Here is a 22829-nt window from a genome sequence, read left to right on the forward strand (position 1 = left end):
AATCTTTGCAGGAGCACAAAGTCTCTTCTGTCTCTGGTGGAGCAGCTAGTTGGCTTGAACTGCCTACCTTGTGGTTCTGATAGTACAATGCTTATCATACAGAACCACCGTGTTTTCATAAAGATATCAAGTATAAGATGAAAATACTATTTTCCCAATACTTACTAGAAATCTTTACATATAAGTATGTGAACGATAATCACCATTAATCCCTAGGAAAAATAAGGAGCTCTGATTTGATAATGCTGGGTAACTATATATTGCATGGGTATTATATAAGGATATCATCTAATGTGTGAAATATCCATTCCATATAGGACTTTACAGAGCGAAAAGTTACACCAGAAAAAATGTCAAATCCAACATTAATTATTTTAGAAGACATTTCTTTCAAAGGGAAAAGACTTTGCAATGAAAATAAATGTTTCCATTATAGCAATATGGAAACATTTATCGCTTCAAATATAAGTAAGCAGGTATTGGCCCATTCAGTTATTCAGACAAACAAGAAAAGAAGTGAAAAAGAGAAGTCTTGGCTCTATAACTTTCCTATTTCTAGAAGAAAATAAATTTATCTCCTTTCCCCAGCTCCCAGAAAATTGAAGCAGAACAAGTGGTTCTTCTTTTACTTCAATTATATTTACTCCTACTCTGTTAATTTCATGAAAACATAAAACCACAATCAGTATTTTTATATATAAGTTAAAGTGACTGTATCTATTTATGTTCAAAACCAGAGACTCTGTGGTCTCTGCAGTTCCCATGGAAGCCTTAGAACACTTGCTACACCTCTGCCTCTAAAAAGTCTTGCTTATTTCAATTTTGTCATACAATTAATCCCCTGTCATATATTAGCAAATCAAGTGAATATTTATTTCATTAGAAATACCTCTGGCTGTTCTTGACTTATTTCTCATTCTATAAATAATATATCTTGACCTTCTAATTTTGTTTTGCTCCCATAGTTCAGAAAGCTGCCACTTTCGTTTTTAAAAACTATAAAGTACATATATTAATACTTACATGTGCATATCATATCTTTAGAAAGTTTCACAAAAAATTTGTAATTCTTGTCACTTCTGAGGAAGGAAACTAGTGAAGAATGAACCTGCAGTATATACTCACTCATACTGTTTACTTATTTTTGTCATTGTCATGCTTTATACAAACAAAAAGAGCATTATAATAAAATTTTATGGGTTTTTTGTTTGTTTGTTTTTAGGTAGTCCCTATCTTACCACTTGTTTTAGTTAGCATGAACTACACTTACTACCATCATTGTTTTGTGTGTTTTGATTATTTTCAGTAATACATAATATATACTATATTACAAAGTATGGTTAAAAAATACAACCTACTGCACACCTTTTCTGATTTTAAACCACTCAGTATACCTCCTTGTTTTGTTAAATGACTGCCTCTCAGTCTTTGGATGGCCTCTTGGTCTATGCACAGTAAGCCATGTGATTGTCAAATTCAAAGTGGCCAAATTCAGTCCATCTCAGCTCTCTAATGTCTAGGATTAGTCTTGCTGCAGCGCTGTGGGTTAATACACTGGACTGCAAAATTGGTTTGAACCGCAGGGTCAGTGGTTCAGGCTTACCAGCTGCTCCTCAGAAACCCTATGCAGGGTTGCTATGGGTCGGAACCCACTCAACAACATTCAACAGCAGCAGCTGTAATGTCTAGGATATCAATCTTTATGCATTCCATTTCATTTTTGACAGCTCTTAATTTTCCTAAATTTGTATTTCTTACATTCTTTGTTCCAGTTATTAATGGGTGTTTACAGCTGTTTCTCCTAATTTTAAGTTGTGCCCTATCAGCAAATGAAGGTCCCAAAGCTTTACTCTATTCGTGTCATCTCCAACTCTACTTTCAGGAGGCAGCTCTTCCCTAGTTGTATTTTGAATGCTTTCTAAGAGGGGCTCACGTTCCTATATCTTACAATGTTCCACTGCTTTTCATAAGGTTTTCATTAGCTAAACATTCAGAAGTACTCTGCCTCTGCCCCTTCCTAGTCTTTCTTAGTCTGGAAGCTCAAGTGAAACCTGTTTACCAGGAGTGATCCTGCTGGTATTTAAAATACCAATGACATAGGTTCCAGCCTCACAGCAACATGCAGACTGCCACAGTACAGCAGATTGACAGATGAAAGGGATTCTGATTCATAGCTATCCTGCATAGAGTTTCCAAGGAGTGGCTGGTGGCTTTTATCCACTGACCTTATGGTTAGCAGTTATTTGCTTATCTTACAGCATCACAGCAGGGCTCCAATACAATAGCACTACTAGTCTATGAGTTTTTCATTGTCCATTGTGTGCCTTTTACAATGGTGTTTGTAAACGCCATAGTTTTAATACATTATAAAAGTATGTCTTATTGAAACTTCTTTGCAAATATTTTTCGTATGTTTCAGACATTAGTAAATATTATTTAAAATAGGATAAAATAACAATAGGATACACAATGTCTTCTGAGACAAGGTCTTCAATTTCTACTGTGAGTTCAAAGGGTATTGTAAATGTTCAGTGTTATGTTGATTAACTATTTTTTTTTAAATAGCAATTAACCCTAAAATACCACATTTGTCTAAGCTAGTTAAGCATTGTCTTAGTTAGCTAGCACTGCTGTAACTGAAATACTAAAATTCAGTATCTTTAGCGAACTGAAATTTATAATCTCATAGTTTAGAAGGTTAAAAGTTCAAATTCAGTGTGCCATCTCCAGGGAAAGACTTTCTCTGTTGATTCTGGAGGAAGGCGGTCTCTTCAACTTCTGCCTTCTGGTTCCCTGGAAATCTCCATGTGTCTTGGCTTTGATCACATCCCATCTCTGCTGCTAGCTTCCAATCAATCTCTTCTAGTGTGACACTGTAGGAAAGCGCTTCACTGCTAACCCTAAGGTCAGTAGTTCAAACCCATCACCTTTTCCTTGGAAACTGTCTACAGGAGCACTATGAGTCAGAACTGACTCAACAGGATCTAACAACAACAACAACATACTTCCAAAAACATTGATTTAAAATATAATCTGCACTAATCCTGGCTAATTTAACAAAAATAATCCATTCCATAGGCACAGCGGTTAGGATTTTTGACACATAGTTTTGAGAACACAATTCATCAATAACATCCCATCTGTTGGCTCCCCACATTCATGTTCTTGACATATGTAACACACATTCACCCCATACCTTGCCTCAAATGTCTTAAATCAACTACACGTCCAAAGTATCATTTTTGAATCATCTAAATCAAATGTAGAGTCCTGGTATTGTGCATATACCTTTAGGCATATGCTATCCTTGGGCAAAGTTCCTTCTCATTTGTTAGCCTTTGAGATGTAAATGGCAGGCTGTTTTATAAATATAATGGTGAAGCTGTGGCAAGGTAAATATTTCCATTACAAAGGTGAGAAATTGAAGGACAATATGCACCCAGTAAATCCAAAACTCAACAGGAAAATCTACATTAGCTCTCAAGACTTGAAAATAATCCTCTGTTTTCTGAGAAGATTTGGGCAATTCCTGCCCTCCAGATTCTGGGTGTTGGCCACACTTTCTGAATTCTAAGCTGAGTTTTAGTCCTTGATTTCAGATCTGCCTTCCAAGCCCACTGGGACAGCAATTCTGCTCCCTCAACTTTGAGTAGCCCCATTCTCCTACTCCATTTGATTGGCAACACTAACCCCTTTAACCCAGAAGGACCCTTCTTCTGTCTCTTAGGCATAGCAGTCCCACCCCCCTTAGGTTTCAGTGCTGATTTATCCCTCTGGTGAAACCTTAATGGCAGCTCACAGTCTAGAAGCAAGTTGACAAAGATCCAACTCCTAAAAACAGGACACTATGACTCCACTCTTTGGAACTGAGAATGCTTTGTTTCCTGATATTTCAATAAGTCTGCTGATTTCTGGGCAACTCAAAGTATCATTCTTTTCTTTTTGTGGAGTATAATTCCTGATATAATTCCTTTAGTCTGCTTCCCACCTATGCAGTTCCAAGAGGCAGACAATGTCTTCTAGCTTCATTCTCTCTCTGATGAGTTTTCTCCTGTGGTAGTTGTATTCATCAGTGACAAGTTTAATCTGTGTAATAAAAAACACTATATAGTCATATCTTTTGCGAACATTCTAGGACATGTGTCCTTAGATTGTATAACATAATTTTGCAAATCTGTTTCATTTTGCACAGTTCACTTTTAAGTCCATCTCTTCCTGCACACATTTTACAATAGGTGGCAAGTAGAATTCACATGGCCCCTTTAAGATATTTTTTAGAAATCTCACCAGCCAGACATTCAAGTTCATCACCTACAATTTTTACCTTCCACTAAACATTTGAACATAACTCAGACAAATTCTTTGTCACTGCAAAGAAGTGTTACCCTTCCTCCATTATCTAATCACATATTCAATATTTTGTTTTAAGGCCTCTTCAGAAGCACATTTAATGTCCAAATTTCCAGAAACATGCTGCTGTTGCCACCATATATATTCTCCAGGACAATACCTACTGCCATCAAGTCAATTCCAACTCATAATGACCCCATAGTACAGAGTAGAATTGCTCCTTTGGATTTCTAAAACTAATCTTTATGGGAACAGACAACCTTATCAATCTTCCAAGGAAGGACTTCCAAGGTGGAATTGAACCATTGAACTTGCATTTAACAATGCAATGCTGAACTCACTATACCACCAGCATTCCTGTATGAGATGATGGAGAGTTCATAACTCTCCTCACTGCTAAGTCCTCACCAGAATTGCCTTTGCTGTCCATAATTTTAGAGTCTCTTTAGGGCCTCTAGGCTTTTTACCATTTAAGCAACTTATGGTAAAAGCCTCTACCCATTATCCAGTTTCAAACTTACTTCTACATTTTATTTTAGGTATTAATTAAAGTAACATTGCAATCTTCATGTACCTAACTCAGTTTTAGTTATCTTTATTGTTTTTAAGTGCTGTTAAATCAGTTCTGACTCATAGCATCACTGTATAGTGTTTCTGAGGAGTGGCTGGTGGGTTTGAACCATCAACCTTGTGGTTAGTAGTCTAATACTTATCCTACAGCGCTACACTAGGACTGTATTTATCTAGTGCTGCTTTAATAGAAATGTCCTAAGTCACGGGCTTTAACAAACAGAAACTTATTTTCTCTTAGTTTATGAGGATAAAAGTCCAAATTTAAGATGCCAGCTCTAGGGAAAGATTCTTTGTTAGTCTGGGAGGAAGGTCCTTGCCTCTTACAGCTTTTACTTTTTGGGTTATTGGAGGTCTCCATGTGTCTTGCACCTGTCTTACCCCATCTCTGCTTCTAGCTTGCATTTAATCTTTTCCATATCTCAAAAGAGATTGACTCAAAATATATCCTATACTAATCCTGCCTTATTAACATTGCAAAGAAACCCACTCCCAAGTGGGATTATAATCATAGGCACAGAGGTTAGAATTTACAAGTATTTCTGAGGGACACAATTCAATTCATTAACAGACATGTACGTTTTGATCTTAATTTTAGGTCTTCACTCAGGGTTATAAGCATTTGGCTAATTCCTAGAGAGCTAAAGAAGTGTCTTCAGTATATAATAATTTTCTATTAAATTTCCAGGAGAAAGTCATGATATATATTGTGCACAGCAATTGACACTGACAAGGGCAGACTTTCAGATTTCATTGTTGAGACAATTTCAACCATAGTACTCTTTTGTTTCTTCAGGAATTTGCAAATGGATTTTACGTGTTGCTAATAATGGTGTTTCAGATCAGATCTCTTGTTATAATAAATCATATGCCATTAATATTATCCTCTAGCATACTCACCTTGAAATTCATTTATATTTTAAAGAACATGATGTTTCTAACATTATCTTAAGGAAATTAATTACCAAAATATATAGTTCTGTTCTCCATGCCTCTTATGACACAATAGGACAGAATTGGGAAAGGTAATGAGTTTTCCGGTGCTTAATAGAGCACTAGTTAGAGATTTTCTTTGTAAATCTAAGTTAACTGTTTAAAAATAATATGCTATTTAAAATATTCTTCCATCAAATTAAATTTTTAAATGTCTACTAGTCTTTTGGAGTCCTGGTGTGGCTCTGTGGGTTAATGCGCCAGACTGCAAAGCCGTTAGAACTGCAAGGTCGGTGGTTCAAGCTCACCAGCTGCTCCTTAGAAACCCTATACAGGGTCACTATAGGTTGGAATCGACTAGAAGGCACATAACAACAACAATTACTTAGGTCAAGTATCTATGCTGTTGTCATTTGAATCCATTTATTACACACTGTTGGTAAGTGCTGTCAAGTTGATTCTGACTGATCGTGACCATGGATAGGTTTCCGAGGAGCAGCTGGTGAGTTTGAACCACCGAACATGAAGTTTGAAGTGACCTTGCAGTCCAGTGCTTATCCTACAGCTCCACACCTGGATTCTTGTTGCACTATACTGGTATTAAAATCTTCATGTAATTTGGCTATGATTATCTGCATTCATACATATGTTTTTATAAGTCACATATGAGGGTAAGCCAAAAAGTATTGCTATAAAACCATACTGTTGTTAAAATAAAAATATCAAACTATGAGGCTATTCTTTCTCGAGACATTCTCCATCTAGGCACTATATAATAAGCACTCAATTACTAACCACAAGGTTGACGGTTCAAACCCACCAGCCACTTCTTGGGAATCCTACACAGGATTGCTGTGAGTCAGAACCAACCTCAACAACACTTAACAACAATAGCAACAGGTTTATATGATTTTGAAGGGAGTGTTTTCATCACTCTAATTGTCCTCAAAAACTCTGTGCCTTTCAGTTTACAGTACATCAAATGGCAATTTGGCATTCTCAAGGAACTCAAATTATGTTGCCTTTAAATTTTCTTTGAGTTTGGGGAACAAAAAGATGTCTGAGGGGGCAAGATCAAAGCTGTTGTGTGGATTCAGTAAAGTTTCCCAAGGAAGTTGTCCTAGGACTGTCCTTGTTTTTCTGGAAGAATGAACAAGTGTTGTCCTGATGGGAAAAAAAGAATTATCTGTGCTACGTTCCTGACTTTATCCTTACAAGTGCAGTTTTCCATTTTATGATAATATCTTCCTAATAAGGACCTGTGATCACCCTGCTTCCTTTGAGAATATCAAGATTACTGCTTTGGAATCCCAAAAAACATTTGCTATAAGCTTCTTAGCTGACCTCTCTGCCTTTAATTTAACTGGACTAGTAGATTTATCTGCCCTACAAAATTCTTGATATTTATGTTATCTCATCATTATGATTTGAATATACTTGAGTCCTGTTATGGTGCTAAAAGGTCAGTTTGAACCACAAGATCGGCGGTTCAAACTCACAGTCACTCTTTGGAGACTCTATATAGTACAGCTATGAGTGAGAACCAACTCATTGGCATTTAACAAATTAACAACAGTAGATCCCTCAGAAGCTACTTTCTTGATTGAACCTTCCTCTCTAGATTGTATTGGCAAAGCCTAGACTTGACTCTGGTTACAATTTGTTCCATATAATCTTGTTGGTTTTGATCTTGTTTAAAATACTAATAGAAAGATGAGCTCTTTGAACTAGCTGATCTACATGAAACACTTTTCGCACTCATTACTGAGGTCAAAAAGTTCACTTAAACTTGAAAATGCCCGACAATTTAAATTAATATTTTTAAGTCTACTAGTCTTAAATTTAAGATAAAATGTTTGGTAGTTCAAGTATTCATCCTACTGTTATTTAAATCCATTTATTACACAATGTTGTTGTTGTTAAGTGCAGCTCACAACTTCAGTAGCTATCACACCAACGGAATTCTAAGATCTTCTTTTACCAGTTTCTGGACTTTAGTCATAGTTTCTTCATTTGCATAGGTTGATAGTCTTCCCTCTTTGCAAATCTTTGAGGTCTTCCCAACCTTCTTTAAAGCAACTGACCCCTCAAGAAATCGTTATTTCACATGAGACAGTATTACCATACTGTCAGATTTTATGATTTGGGATGATGACCATTTGATTTGATTTTTGTTAAAATTTTGGTATTAACCAAGACCACAAATTCTGTTTTGTTTTGTTTTATTTGCTGTTGTTGTTTTCATGACACAAAAGCTACCCTCATTTTGAAGTCCTCTTAAGGAAACTAAGACAAGTGTATTGTTGATAGAATTTATCTGCAGCCAACCATGGATTACAGAGACATGTTGAAACGTGTATTTGGAATAAGTCCATGTATGTATGAACTGGAACCCTACTAGCACTGATTTCTGACTTATTCATCATATATTACATCTGTTCTTGTTATAATTAGAGAGAATATATTAAGTGTTTGCTGTTTTGTTTTTCAATTGTGTTATTAATAAGTGTATGTCAACATACTATATTCTAATTACGCAATCATTAAAATGACAATATTGAAGACAGGCTTATTTTGGGAAAAAATGTACAACAGTATTGAATTCCATGAGTATAAGTGTGTAGTACAAAGATATCAGTTTGAAGACTGACTTAAGCCATGGTATTTGCGATAACCTCACAAGCATGTGAAAACTGCACAATAAGTAAGGAAGACCATAAAAGATTTCATGCATTTGAATTATGGTGTTGGGGAAGAATATTAAAAGGATCATGGATTGCTTGAAGAACAAATAAATCTGTCTTGGAAGTGTAGCCTGAATGCACTTTAGAAACCAGGATGGTGAGACTTCATCTCATACTTAAGCCATGTTATCAGTAGGGGCCAGTGAAGGACAATGTGCTTGGTAAAATCAAGGGTAAGCAAAAAAAGAGGAAGATTCCCAATGAGATGGACCGACACTGTGACAACAACAAAGGGCTCAAATGTAACAGCAATTGTGAGGATGGTGCAGGACCAGGCCGTGTTTTGTTCTGTTGTGCATGTGAACCAACTCAAAGGCACCTAACAACAATGTAGTAACAAGAACAGCCAAGGATTATGCAAAGTGGAAATACCTAATGGGAAAGCACTGTGAATCTTAAAGAATTTCTCCTCCACTCGTCTGTCAGTTTGTTGTACTGTGGTGGCTTACATGTTGCTAAGATGCTGTATGCTATGGCACTTGCATTTTAAATACTAGCAGGATCAACAATGATGGACAGGTTTCAACTGAGTTTCCAGACAAAGACAGGTTAGGAAGAAGGAGAGGAGAACTACTTCTGAATATTTAGTCACTGACAACCTTATAAGTAACAGCAGAACATTGTCAGATACAGTGCCTGAAGATAAGCAGGTTAGAAAGTACTCAAACTGGAGACCTTTATTTATGATGGGCACAACTCAAAATGAGGATAAACACCTGCAAACATCTATTAATAACTGGAACATGGAATGTACAAAGTATAAATCTAGCAAAATTGAAAGTTGTCAAAAATGAAATGGAATGCTGAACAGTCGATAACCTAGGCATCACTTAGCTGAGATGAACTGGTATTGGTCACTTTGAATACAGCAATCATGTGGTTTACTATGCTAGGAACATACAGTTGAAGAGCAATATGCAACATTCATCATCAAAAGGAGCATTTAATGATCTTAAAGTGCAATGCAGTCTGTGATGGGATAACATTTGTGTGGCTCTGTGGGTTAATGTTCTGGACTGCAAGTTCACTTTGAACTGCACGCATGGCAATTCACACCCCTCAGAAAGCCTGTACTATGAGTTGTTAATGACTCCAGGGAGCTTAACAGCAACAACAACAAAAGGAAGACCAGTTAATACCACTATTACCCAAATTTATGCACCAACCACTAAAGTCAGTGAGAATGAAAATTGAAGAATTCTATCAAAGTGCAAAGTGCTAATGGACACATGTTCAATAAAAAGCTGAATTCTTAAAAACTCTTACCAACTTCCTCATTGTGAAGTTATTCAAAAGTGAAATCAAGATGTATTGATAACTGCTGGTGATTGGTATGCAAAAGTTGGAAACAAAGAGGAATACTCAGTAGTTGGAAAATATGGCCTTGGTAATAGAAATGATGCTGTAGATCACATGATAGAATTTTGCAAGACCAATGATTGTTTTCATTGCAAATACCTTTTTTAAATAACATAAAAAAAATGGATTCCTGTGTATGCCTTCTGAACCTCACAAGATGGAATACATGGGAATCAAATTAACTATACCTGTGGGAAGAGAAGAAGGGGAAGCTCAATACCGTTAGTCAAAACAGGGTCATGGACAGACTGTGGGACAGAATAATTGCCCATATATAAATTCATTCTGAAACCGAATACAATTAAGCCTAGTCCAAGAGAGTCAAAATACAACCTTAAATATATTCCACTTGAATTTAGATACCATCTCAAGAACAGATGTGATGCATTAGACACTAATGACTGAAGACTAAGAGTTATGAGATGACATAAAAAAAAAAATCATCCATGAGGAAAGCAAATGGTCATTAAAGTGATAGGAAAGAAAGAAAAGACAATAATTGATGTCAGAAGAGACTCTGAAACTTGCTCCTGAATGTAGCGAAGCTAAAACTACTGGAAGAAATGACGAGGCAAAAGAGAAGAATAGATCATTTCAAAGGACAGCTCAAGAAGTCAAGTATCATAATGAAATGAGCAAAGACTTGGAAATAGAAAACCAAAAGAGAAGACCATACTCAACATCTTTCAAGCGGAAAGAAGTAAAGAAAGCATTAAATACGTGGGCTTCAACATCTAAGGATTCTATGGACAAAATATTGAATGATACAGAAAGCATCAAAAGGAAATGTAAGGAATACACAGAGTCACTGTACCAAAAAGAATGGTCAATATTCACCCATCTCAAGAATTAGCATCTAATCAAGATCCAATGGTATTGAAGAAAGAAGTCCAAGCTGCACTGAAGACATTGGTGAAACACAAAGCTCTGGCAATTAATTAAATACAAATTGATATATTTCAACAGACTGATGCAGTACTGAAGGTGTTAACATATCTATACCAAGAAATTTAGAAGACAACTACCTGGTCAACTGATTGGAAGAGATCCATATTTGTGCCAATTTCAAAGAGACGTGACCCAAAAGAATGAGGAAATCATTGAAAAAATGCCATTAATATCACAAGAAAGTAAAATTTTGCTGAAAATAATTTAAAAACAGTTGCTACATTGACAGGGAACTACCAGAAATCCAAGCCAGATTCAGAAGAGGATCTAGAAATAGAAAAATCATTGCTGATGTCAAGTGGATCTTGGCTGAAAGTATAGAATGCCAGAAAGATGTTCACTTGTGTTTTATGGACTATGTAAAGGTTTTGACTGTGTGGATCATGACAAACTGTGGATAACATTATGAAGAATTATCATCCCAGAATGCTTAATTGTGCTCATGAGGAACATGTACGTAGAATATAACCCAAAAAGCCAGATTAGATAAAGAAAAGACGACAGCATCAGGTGTGAAGCAAGATTCATTAAAAGTCTGCAATATGCAGAGGATACAACCTAGCTTGCTGGAAGCAAAAAGGAATTAAAATAATCATGAAGATCAAAAACTAGTTTTCAGAATGAATTGTACCTCAGTATAAACAAAAAAAAAAAATCTTATAATTAACATCGTGATAAATGAAGAAAAGATGGAAGTTGTCAAAGATTTCATTTTACTTGAATTCACAATCAACACTCATGGAAGCAGCCATCAAGAAATCAAACGATGTATTGCATTAGGCAAGTCTGTTGCAAACTATCTCTTTGAAGTGTTCAAGAACAAAAATTTGAAGAGTAATGTGCACTTAACCCAAGATTTGAAGAGTAATGTGCACTTAACCCAAGCAAGGACATTTTCAGTTGTCTGATATGCATGTCAAATTTGGACAGTGAATAAGGCAGATTAAGAAGAGGTGATGCATTTTGAATTATTGTGTTGGAGATTATTTAAAGCACCATGGACTACCAGAAGAACAAACACATTTATCTAGGATGAAGTCCAGCAAGAATGACCCTTAGAAACTGGGATGGCAAGACTTCGTCTCTCCTACTTTGGATATGTTAGTCAGGTTTTGCCAGTCTCTTTCTGACAAGTAAACCTGGTCTATTAAAAAGTCTCTAGTTTTTAACAATAATGATAGAGACTGTTTTCTCAGCCTCCTGTTCAGGGGTATATAGTTCATTTGGTATACCATTTTATGATTTGCTTTGAAGAAATATTCAACTTTGAAGACTGAAGTCAGGTAAATAAAGCAATTTAGCTCAGAATCTACATAGCAATAACAGATATGTAAGAAAGTTTCACCTTCTAAATGTGTGAAGAGAAGAAATAAAACTGACAATTTGTTGTACCTGACTGGTAATCTTGTACTGCTGTATTGAAAAGATTAACTTTTAAGAAAATATGCCATCTAAAGTTTACAAAAAAGAGGAAGGATCAGTAGTTGGAAAATATGGCCTTGGTGATAGAAATGATGGTGTAGATCTCATGATAAGAGTTTTGAAAAACCAAGGATTTGTTCATTTCAAATACTTTCTTTAGACAGCATAAGAGATGATAATACATATAGACCTCACCAGATAGAACACACAGAAATCAAATTGACTACATCTGTGGAAAGAGACGATGGTAAAGCTCCATATCATCAGCCAAAACAAGGCCAGGGACAGATTGTGGAACAGACCATCAATTGCTTGTATGCAAATTCAGACTGAAGCTGAAGAAAATGAAAACAAGTCCATGAGAGCCAAAATATGACCTTGCATATATCTCATCTGAATTTAGAGATCAATTGAAGAACAGATTGGTACATTAAACACTAAAGACCAAAGACCAGAAGAATTGTGGGATGACATCAAGAAAATCATACATGAAGGAAGCAATAAGTCTTTAAGAAGACAAGAAGGAAGGAAAAGACATCAAAATGCATGTCAGAAGAGACACTGAAACTTGCTTTCCAGTGTAGAGATGCTAAAGCAAATGGAAGAAATGAGGAGGTACAAGAGCTGAACAGAAAATTTCAAAGGTCAGCTCAAGAAGACAAAGTCAAATTTTACAATGAAATGTGGAAAGGTCTGGAGTGAGAATACCAAAAAAGGAAGAAAAGCTCAGCATTTCTCAGCCTAGAGAACTGATGAAAAAATTCAAGCCTTGACTTTTGTTATTAAGGATTCTTGGGGCAAATGTTGAATGATGCAGAAAGCATCAAAAGAAAATGGAAGGAACACAGAGTCACTGTATCAAAATGAAATGGCTGATGTTCAAATGTTTCAAGAGGTAGCATATAATCAAGAACCAATGCTACTGAAGGGAGAATTCCAAGGTGCATTGAAGGAATTGGCAAAGAACAAGTTACCAGGAATTGATGGAATACATATTAAAATCTTTCAAGAAAATGAGGCAACATTGGAGTCACTCAGTCATCTATGCCAAGAAATTTGGAAGAGAACTATCTGGTCAACTGGTTGGAAGAGATGCATATCTGTGTCCACTTCAAAGAGAGATGACCCACACAAAGCAAGCATTCATAAATTTACAAACATCAAAATACTACAAAGCATCTTTCAGAACACAATACTATAAAACTAGAAATCAACAATAAGAAGGCAAAGGAAATAAAGTCGAATATGTGGAAACTGAATAACATCCTGCTGAAAAGTGACTACATAAAAGAAGAAATTAAATGTGAATCCACAAAGTTCCTAGAAACATATGAGAACAAAAACACAACATACCAAAATCTTTGGGACACTGCAAAAGCGGTGCTGAGAGGGCAATTTATTGCAATAAACGCACACATCCAAAAAGAAGAAAGAACCAAATGAACACATTAACACAGCATCTACAACAATTAGAAACAGACTAACAGAGGGAACCTACAGGCACCAAAAGAAAAGAAATAATAAAGATCAGAGCAGAAATAAATGAGATGGAAAACAGAAAAAACTATGGAAAGAATCAACAGGACAAGAAGCTCATTCTTTGAAAGTATTAATAAAATTTACAAGCTGCTGGTAAACCTAACAAAACAAAAGAGGGAGAGGACACAAGAGAGGTGACCCAATGGAATGTGGACATCAGTGGACAATATCTTTGATATCCTATGCGAGTAAAGTTTTACTAAAGGTAATACCAAAACGGTTACAATCATACATTGACAGAGAACTGCCAGAGGTTCAAGCCAGATTCAGAAGAGGATGTGGAATGAAGGATATCATTGCTGATGTCTGATGGATCTTGGTTGAAAGCAGAGAATATAAGAAAGATGTTTATCTGTGCTTTATTGACTGTGCAAAGGCTTTCGATTGTGTGAATCATGACAAGATATGGACAGAATTACGAAGTATGAGTATTCCAGAACACTTAATTGTGCTCATGAGGAATCTGTATATGGACCAAGAGGCAGTTGTTCAGAGCATGGGAACACTGAATGGTTGAAAATTAAGAAAGGTGTGCAACAAGGTTGTATTCTGTCACCATACTTATTCAACCTGTATCTGAGCAAATAATCTGGTAAAATGGGTTATAAGAAGAAAAATGTGGCATCAGGATTAGAGGAAGACTCATTAACAACCTGCAATATGCAGATGATACTACCTTGGTTGCTGAAAGTGAAGAAGACTTAGAATAATTACTGATGAAGTTCAAAAAGCACAGCCTTCGGTATGGATTGCATCTCAATGTAAAGAAAACAAAAATCCTGACCACTGGACCAATAAACAACATTCTTATCAATGGAGAAAAGATTAAAGTTATCAAGTACTTCATTCTTCTTGGATCAACTATCAACACTCATGAAAGCAGTAGTCAAGAGATCAAACGACATACGGCATTAGGCAAATCTAATGCACAAGACCCTTTCAAAGTGTTGAAAAGCAAAATTGTCAGCTTGAGGATTAAGGTGCTCCTGACCCAAGTCATGATATTTTTAATAACTCATGTGCATGTGAAAGCTGGACAGTGAATAAGGAAGACCATAGAAGAACTGATGCATTTGAGTTATAGTGCTGGAGGAGAATATTGAAAGTGCCATGGGCTGCCAAAAGATCCAACAGATCTGTGTTAGAAGAAGTACAGTGTGAGTGCTCCTTGGAGGCCAGGATGACCAAACTTTGTCTCTTATACTTCAGACATATTTTCTGGAAGGACCAGTCACTGGAGAAGGATATCATGTTTGGTAAGGTGGAGGGTCAGAGAAAAAGAGGAAGACACCCAGCAAGATGAATTGGCAAAGTGGCAGCATCAATGGGCTCAAGCGTGGCAAGAATTGTGAGGTTGGCCCAGGACCAGGAAGTGTTTCGTTCTGTACCAACTTGTGTCTGTACCAACTTGATAGCACTTAAGAGCAACAACAAAGGTGTGGACAGGACTAGGATAAGCACTAGACTGCTAACCATAAGGTTCAAACCCACCAGATGCTCCTGGAAAACCCTTCACAGGGTCACTATTAGTTGGAACTTACTTCATGGCACTTAATAAGAAATTATCCAGGTAATTAATATTGCACATGGAAGTAATACTTGGTTTCTGTTGTTTGCTTTTGTTTTTATTTTTCCATACACAATAGTGTCTATCTGATCATGGAATGAGTATTTTTGTTTTTGTTTTCTGTCCAAGACTTTATCTTGTATCTATGCAATGCTTTGAACATTGTTGTTGTTAAGAGCCATTGAGTCAATTCTGAGTCATCGTCCCTGTACAGGGTTTAATACAAGAAAATATTTAGATAAAATTATGTAATCCTGAGAATTTCATGCCCTAAAGGATCTATATGCCTTTATTTTCTGTACACTACTAATAACTTGGGAACACAGTGGCTCCACATAATAAGCACAAGATTATGAGTCACAAGGTTGGTGGTTCAAGCCCACCAGCCGCTTCTTGGGAGAAGGAAGAGGCTTTCTGTTCCCCTAAAGATTTAAAGCCTAAGAAACCTTATAGAGGGTAGCTATGTGTCAGAACTGAATCAATGATGCTTAGCTATAAAAATAACAACTTTGTTCTGCTCTTAAAGAAGATACTCATTTTTGCTAGAATGACAAAATTTGCACTTTAAATATATTTTTATAATTATTTTATGTAAACTTTATTATTATACCAGCTTTTCCAGGTAACTAAGTTATCTTCTTTGTGTAAGTCATACAGTCTATACATAAAAAGTGAATGGACAATATGTATATTTATGTATATGTATATGTGTGTAGGGAGTCCTGGTGTGGTGCTGTGGCATAATGCACTGGACCACAAGGTCAGTTTGAACTGCAAGTTGGCTGTTCAAATTCACTAACTTCTCTTCAGAAACCCTATAAAGGGTCACTATGAGTCAGAACTGACTTGAAGACATGTAACAACAGTAACAATAAGTATGTATGCATAAATGGCCTCAAATGTAACAATTGTAAGAAGGGCGCAGGACCAGGCCGTGTTTTGTCTGTCGTGCATAGGATCGCTGTAAGTCAGAAGCAAGTCAATGGTACCTAACAACAACAGTATATGTATGTACTTAATTTCAAAGTATCATATGTATATTTTAAATAATTTCATTTTATTCTAACTATGTGTGTTTTGAAATATCAAGTTTTTAAGATGATTTAATAATTATACTGTTTTACTGATACATTTTTATTTATATGTTGAGATGTGTTTAAATATTTTGTCTCATCTGAGCACATAACTATATGATTGGTTACATTAATCAGAGCTGTGTGCACACTGATGCCAGTGGCTTCCGATCACTTGAACCTTCCTGCAGCATCTCTACAGCCTCTGCTTGTCTCACATCATGGGCTAGAGCACTCCACTTCTGTATCCAAGCTGTTCAAAAGGTGTGCTTGTAAATTAGCTGTTTGGAACAGAGTTAACATTAGAGGATAACTGAAGAGAAATCCAATAACTCCTTCTTTGCCTCTCTCGCTCCTTTCCTTTCTTTCCAGATCTCTTATTCTCCCTCTTTTTTTTTTTTTTTTTTTTTCTTTTTTCTTCTACAGTTTTGCCACTGCAAGGAAGTGGCAAGTGGATCAATGAAGGTCTCAAAATGTAGATAAGATGTTGCTTATCTGTTATATATATTTAGTTGATATTATTATATTATTTTGTCAACTTCTAAAAAGGAGAAACACCTTTTATATGATAAGTATAAGACAAGACACTGTGTCTTTAGAATCTGTAAGGCAAATGAGGAAACTTTGGGGTTTCAGAAGGATTATGGGGATGGGGTTGGGTCTGTGGAATCATATAAACAACAAGGAAACAGCATTGTAACAGTAGAAACGGAAAAATATTTCCTGGGACTTCAAATTTGGATACATGTTCAAGTCAAATATTGCTATGATTTAGATGAAGTAAACACATTGTATTCCAATTTCTATTTGTAAAAATCCTTATATTTTATTAGTATCATTTCCATGCAAATATCCCAAACTTTTTCTTCCTTGATTTTGCCTTTCTATTATGAGGGTTTGTGCTTTTTGTTTTACATCAATTTGCATGGGATCTATGCAAAAGTTACACACACACTGACACACAAACTCACTTCCTACAATACCAAATAATGAAACAAGATTTGTGAATAGTAGCAAATCAGAAATGTTCACAAAATCATAATGTGAATAATTCAAGTCAAGCATTTTCTTTTGTTGAAATTACTAAATGGTAAGAAAGCTGTTTAAGAAAAACATTTCTTCTCATTATGACTTATGTGCCATTATCACATTTTTTTATATAGAATTATATACATTACATTAAATTAGAGTCCTGGTGTGACACTGTAGGATAAGCACTGGACTGGTAATCACAAAGTTGGCTATTTGAAAATCCTATACAGGGTCTCTCTGGTAGCGTAGTGATTATGAATCTGGCTCCTAACCTCAGGGTCAGCAATTCTAAACTACCAGCTGTTCCATGGGAGAAAGAGGAGGTGTTCTGTTCCCATAATGATTTACAGCCTCAGAAACCTTGTGCAAGGTTGACTGTGAGTCGGTACTGACTCCACAGCACATAACAACAACATACAGGGTCTGTCACTATGAATCAGAACTGACTCAGTGGCACATAACAACACAAGAATAACATTAAATTACTTACTCTTCCTTACAAGCCAACAGCAATTGTTGTTAGGTGTCGTTGAGTTGTTTTCAACTCATTATGACCCTATGACCAACAGAATGAAACACAGAAATTGTTGTTGTTTCATTCTGTTGGTCATAGGGTCATAATGAGTTGTGGTATGTCTTGTAGTCAGTTCCGATTCCGATTCCGATTCATAGCGACCCTGTATAGGGTTTCCAAGGAGCAACTTGGGTTTGAATTGCTGAGCTTGTGGTTAGCAGTCCAATGCTTATGCTACAGTGCCATACACATAGAAATTAGTCCCTAATAAACAAGTCATCAACCTTAAGAAAATGAACCAGAGATAAACTTAGAAGGCAGTTAAAACCATTACTCTTAAGGACCTCTTTCCCCAGTTTCTCAAGGGTTTATATCTTAAAAGCACAGAAGCAGCTATTTTCTTTTGGTTCAGAGCTACTCTTTATATAGCTTTAATCCCTCTAACTGTAATAAGAACCAGTTGTGTTCTTGGGAGTTAATAGATGTTCTGTATTAATTATGCAAGGAAGAACTTAGTTTGGAGGATGAGCCATTGATCTTGACCATTGCCAATGTCAGCCCTTTGTTTTTGTCATCCATTGTATGTTTACAGATAATCTGGTATTTATTACTTATGTTTCATGTTTGAGATTGTCATTTTAGATAAGATTATTGCCATAAAATTTACATTATGTTATATGAAATGTAAATACCTTACTTCTAACATCATACCACCTTAAGATTCATTGTAACAAATAACATAGTAAACATTTTTTGCAGGTTGTTGTTGTGTTTTGGGTTTTGTTTCGATTTGTCTAGAGTACAGTTGGTTGATTCTTCATAGAAATTATTTTAAGGAGTTTTGAGAACCCTTGTTCTAACACTCCTTTATAAAGTACATTAAGTATGAAGTAAGTCTATCTTGAACTCTTTCCAAGGAGGTTAATAACCTCATTATAATGTAATCTTACCTAGAAAGTAATCCCCTGCAATAGCTAATTGGAACTAATTAGGTGTTCTCCATTGCTCTCTATCCACCGAAGCATTAGTTACTAATGCCTTTTATTCTAGACTACATGTAGTTGTATGAATCTGTTTAGCAGTATTTTCTGAATGAACAGAATTAATTATAAAATATTAACCTTGAACAATTGATTGCCTTTTAAAACGATTGTTCTTTGAAGAGAAAATCATCAGTATTTTCACATTTGCAGCATTTGAAGGGCCAAAAATATGCTAAGCTACCTGGTTATTATTACTTCATAATGAACATTTAGGCACCAAATAACAAAGGTCCTGTGGACTCTTGTTTCTAATTACATTGTGATTCATTTCCCCTAAGACCTCACTGGCTGCCTCCTAGGGTTTGTTAGTGCTTCCTGGTCTCTTCTAGGTCTTGTCCACAGGTTAATCCCACAGCCAATTGTACATGTTTTCTGTTGATGTTTGTTCCAAAGAAGCATCCTACTTCCATCTATCAAATCTGTTTACTCTGCTGCATTAAAAAAAATACCCCAAGCTTAGTGATCCTGGTATGGCGCTGCAGGATAATGAGCTGGACTGCAAGGTCATTTTGAGCCACCAGGTCGGTGGTTCAAAACCACCAGCAGCTTCTCAGAAACTCAATACAGGGCTGCTATAAGTTGGAACTGAGTCTATGACACTTAAGAACAACAAGCATAGTGATATAAAACAACCTTTTATTGTGTGTGTAGCTTCTGTGGGTCAAAAATTCAAACAGGGCTCCATAGCAACAGCTGTCTGCTTCACGACGCCTGGGGCTTCAACTGAGACGACTCTGTTGGGATTCAATAGCTGTGAGCTAGAATCATCCAAAGATGTTTTACCTCTTGTCTGGTGCTTGATCTGATTGTTGTCTGAAGTCTTATCTGGAGCACCTACACCTGCCTTCTGCATGTGGTCTGTGTTTCTTCCCAGAATGGTAACCTGGGGTAGCCAGACTTCTGCCATGCTGGCTTAAGCACCCACAACTGAGAGCCCTAATGAGAGTCCTAATAGAAAAGACAAAAGCGGTATGTCCTTTCATAACTTAGCCTTGAAGGCCACACAATGTCATGTTCCCTGTACTTTAATTGCCACAGTCATCAACTATTCAGTTTCAGAGTGAGGAAACAAAAAGAGGACCTCTTAAGGAGAGGGCATCAAAACATGTCCTAAAATCTCCACACAGGAATTTCAAAGAGGAGTAACAATCTTATTACAAATGATCTTGGGATAAAATGAGAATAACCTACTGTTATCAAGTTAATTCGGACTCATAACTACTCTATATGGGATTTCCGGGACGGTAAATCTTTATCAAAGTCGACAGAGTCGACGTTCTCCCTCAGAGTGGCTGGTGGGTTTAAACTGCTAAACACGTGGTAAATAGCCCAACACCAAACCTACAGCACCACCAGGTCTCCTTCTAAATGACAATAATACATAAAATAGTCGCAGTAAAGGCTGCTACTTAATTATAACTAAATCTTCCATGTCATTAGTATTTTTTGCTTTCTATTTCATTTTATTTACTTGTTTATTTTTACAGTATGTGTAGCATTGAGCTGATAAATGATAAAATGCTTTATTTATTTACTGTGAAAATCTTTCTTGTTTTTTATAATAATGGTTTCATACAATATTTATCCTTTTGTTATTGGCTTCTGCTTCTGCAAAGATTTAAAAACTTTGAAAAAGCTTAATAGGGTCGCTATGAGTTGGGACCAACTCAAAGGCATTTGACAAACAACAGCAATTTCGCTCAGTGTAATGTCCTCCAGGTTCATCCATGTTATGAAGTGTTTTACAGAGCCACCGACTTTGCAGTTAGTTACCCATCACCTAACCCACAGTGCTACCAGGACGCCTTTAAAATGAATATCACGCTACAAAATATTATAGTAAAGACTACTCTCCAATTAAAAATAACTCTTCCCAGTAACTAAGTTGATTCTGTTTTGTTTTGGGGGGAGGTGGGGAATGAGTTGTTTTATTTATTTATTTTAGTCATACACTATGTCATAACTCTCAAAGTAACTCTACTCTGTAACTTTTTTATTTATTTTGCAAAAGAGGCAATTAACACACTATGCTGCATTATGGCAGAACCAAAGCCCATGCCTTTAAGACATGCACACATTAGGGAATACACTGTGCCCCCTTGTTTTTCAATGCTCTATTCCTGTCTCCTGAAACTGACTCCCATTCAGTAACTGAGTTTAAATCCCTGTTTGAACACCTAACTGCCTTTCTTTCTTCCCCATTTCATTTGTTGTGTCATCTGCATCGATTAAATAAACATGTAAGCAATTTTAATGCATCTATTACTTGACATTAGAGTTAGTGAGAAAAGGAACATGATTCTCAATTTTTACGTTTCAAAAGGGCCATAAAACTCTTGTTAGAGAGAAAGTTTTAGAATAGGTTTGAAAATTTCATATTTCTATCCTCTAAATATCATACATTGAGCCCAGACAACTCATGCATGAGGTTTATGTCATAATCATGACTCTGATATGTGTTTTTATTAAGGATAGCAATATTTTTGAAGGGAAACAGAATGATAGAAAAGCTTTAAGAGTACGTATATGTTTTTATGCACATAAGGAGAGCAGAGGAATAAGGAGCCTGGTAGTGGCTGAGCAATTGATATTGGAATTGGTGGTGCAGAGGAAAGAATGACAATTGTACTGAACCATGAAAATAATAAAAACAATAAAAGGAAGATTTCTACCTTATTGCTACTTCTTATGTCTTTTTGCAATATAATCTCCCAATTTAATTTTTTACATTATAATTTTTCTAGACATCCAAATTTTCTTAAATTTTAACTTCAATTTGTTAATATAGGCTTCATTACAGATAATAAGTATAATACATTTATTAAGTTACCTAGGTGGAATTAAGATTAATTATCTTTATAAAGAATCATTAATGTAGCCTTTATTAAAGTCATAAGAATGGAAGCCAGATGTCAGAGACTGAATTTTATCCCCCCAAAATCAGTATAAACTTGGCTGGGTCACAATTCTCAGTGGTTTGGCAACTGTGTGATGATTCCCAAATGGCACCTGAAGTTATAGAGCCATAAAAAGAAGGGTGGACTGTAAGACCCTTAATTCCATCACAACCCTGATCCAAAGTAAGGTAGTATTCTGGGGGTGTTGCCTGCAACATACTTTATCTAACAAAATAAACAGAGAAAGAGGGACTCACTACCACCAAAAAGAAGAACCAAAAGTTGAGTGCCTCCTTTGGATCTGGGGTCCTTACATTGTGAAGCTCTTAGATTCAGGGAAAGATTGATGCCAACACACATGGAAAGACACAGATGCTGACAGGAGACAAGAATCTATCCCCAGAGCTGACAGAAAGAGAAAGCTTTCCCCTGAAGTCGTCACTCTGAATTTGGCCATATAACCTCTAAACTGTGAGAGAATCAAGTTGTTTGTTAAAGGCATCCACTAGTGGTGATTCTGTTATGGCAGCATTATAACTGGATAACTAAAACACCAGAGGTTTATTTTACTTTAAATTAAAGAGAAAATGCTATGGTGGTCCTTTTAAAACTAATTTCTAAAATTAAAACTTTCTGATGAGAAACTTTAAAAGTAGCTATAATCTAGCGTAAGATAATTTTATTCTAAAAAGGACATGAGATAGGGGGCTACAGTACCTGGAACTTCAACCAATCAGGTAAATGTGTGTTCTCTGGGCTCCATTATTTTCCCTCAATATGGCTCTCTCTGTCTTTGTAGAGGAAAGAGAGACTTCTTTTTTCAAACATGTCTTCAACA

The 22829-nt window shown here is 36.1% G+C and overlaps 1 protein-coding gene across 1 annotated transcript in view; it reads left to right on the top strand.

Annotated features, from left to right (window-relative positions):
• LOC102831536 (diacylglycerol kinase beta-like) overlaps positions 1–22829 on the top strand; it is a 585403-nt gene that overhangs the window by 99638 nt on the left and 462936 nt on the right. The window lies entirely within an intron of this gene.

Source organism: Chrysochloris asiatica, unplaced genomic scaffold, assembly GCF_000296735.1.
Source record: "Chrysochloris asiatica unplaced genomic scaffold, ChrAsi1.0 scaffold00010, whole genome shotgun sequence".
Taxonomy (NCBI): Eukaryota; Metazoa; Chordata; class Mammalia; order Afrosoricida; family Chrysochloridae; genus Chrysochloris; species Chrysochloris asiatica.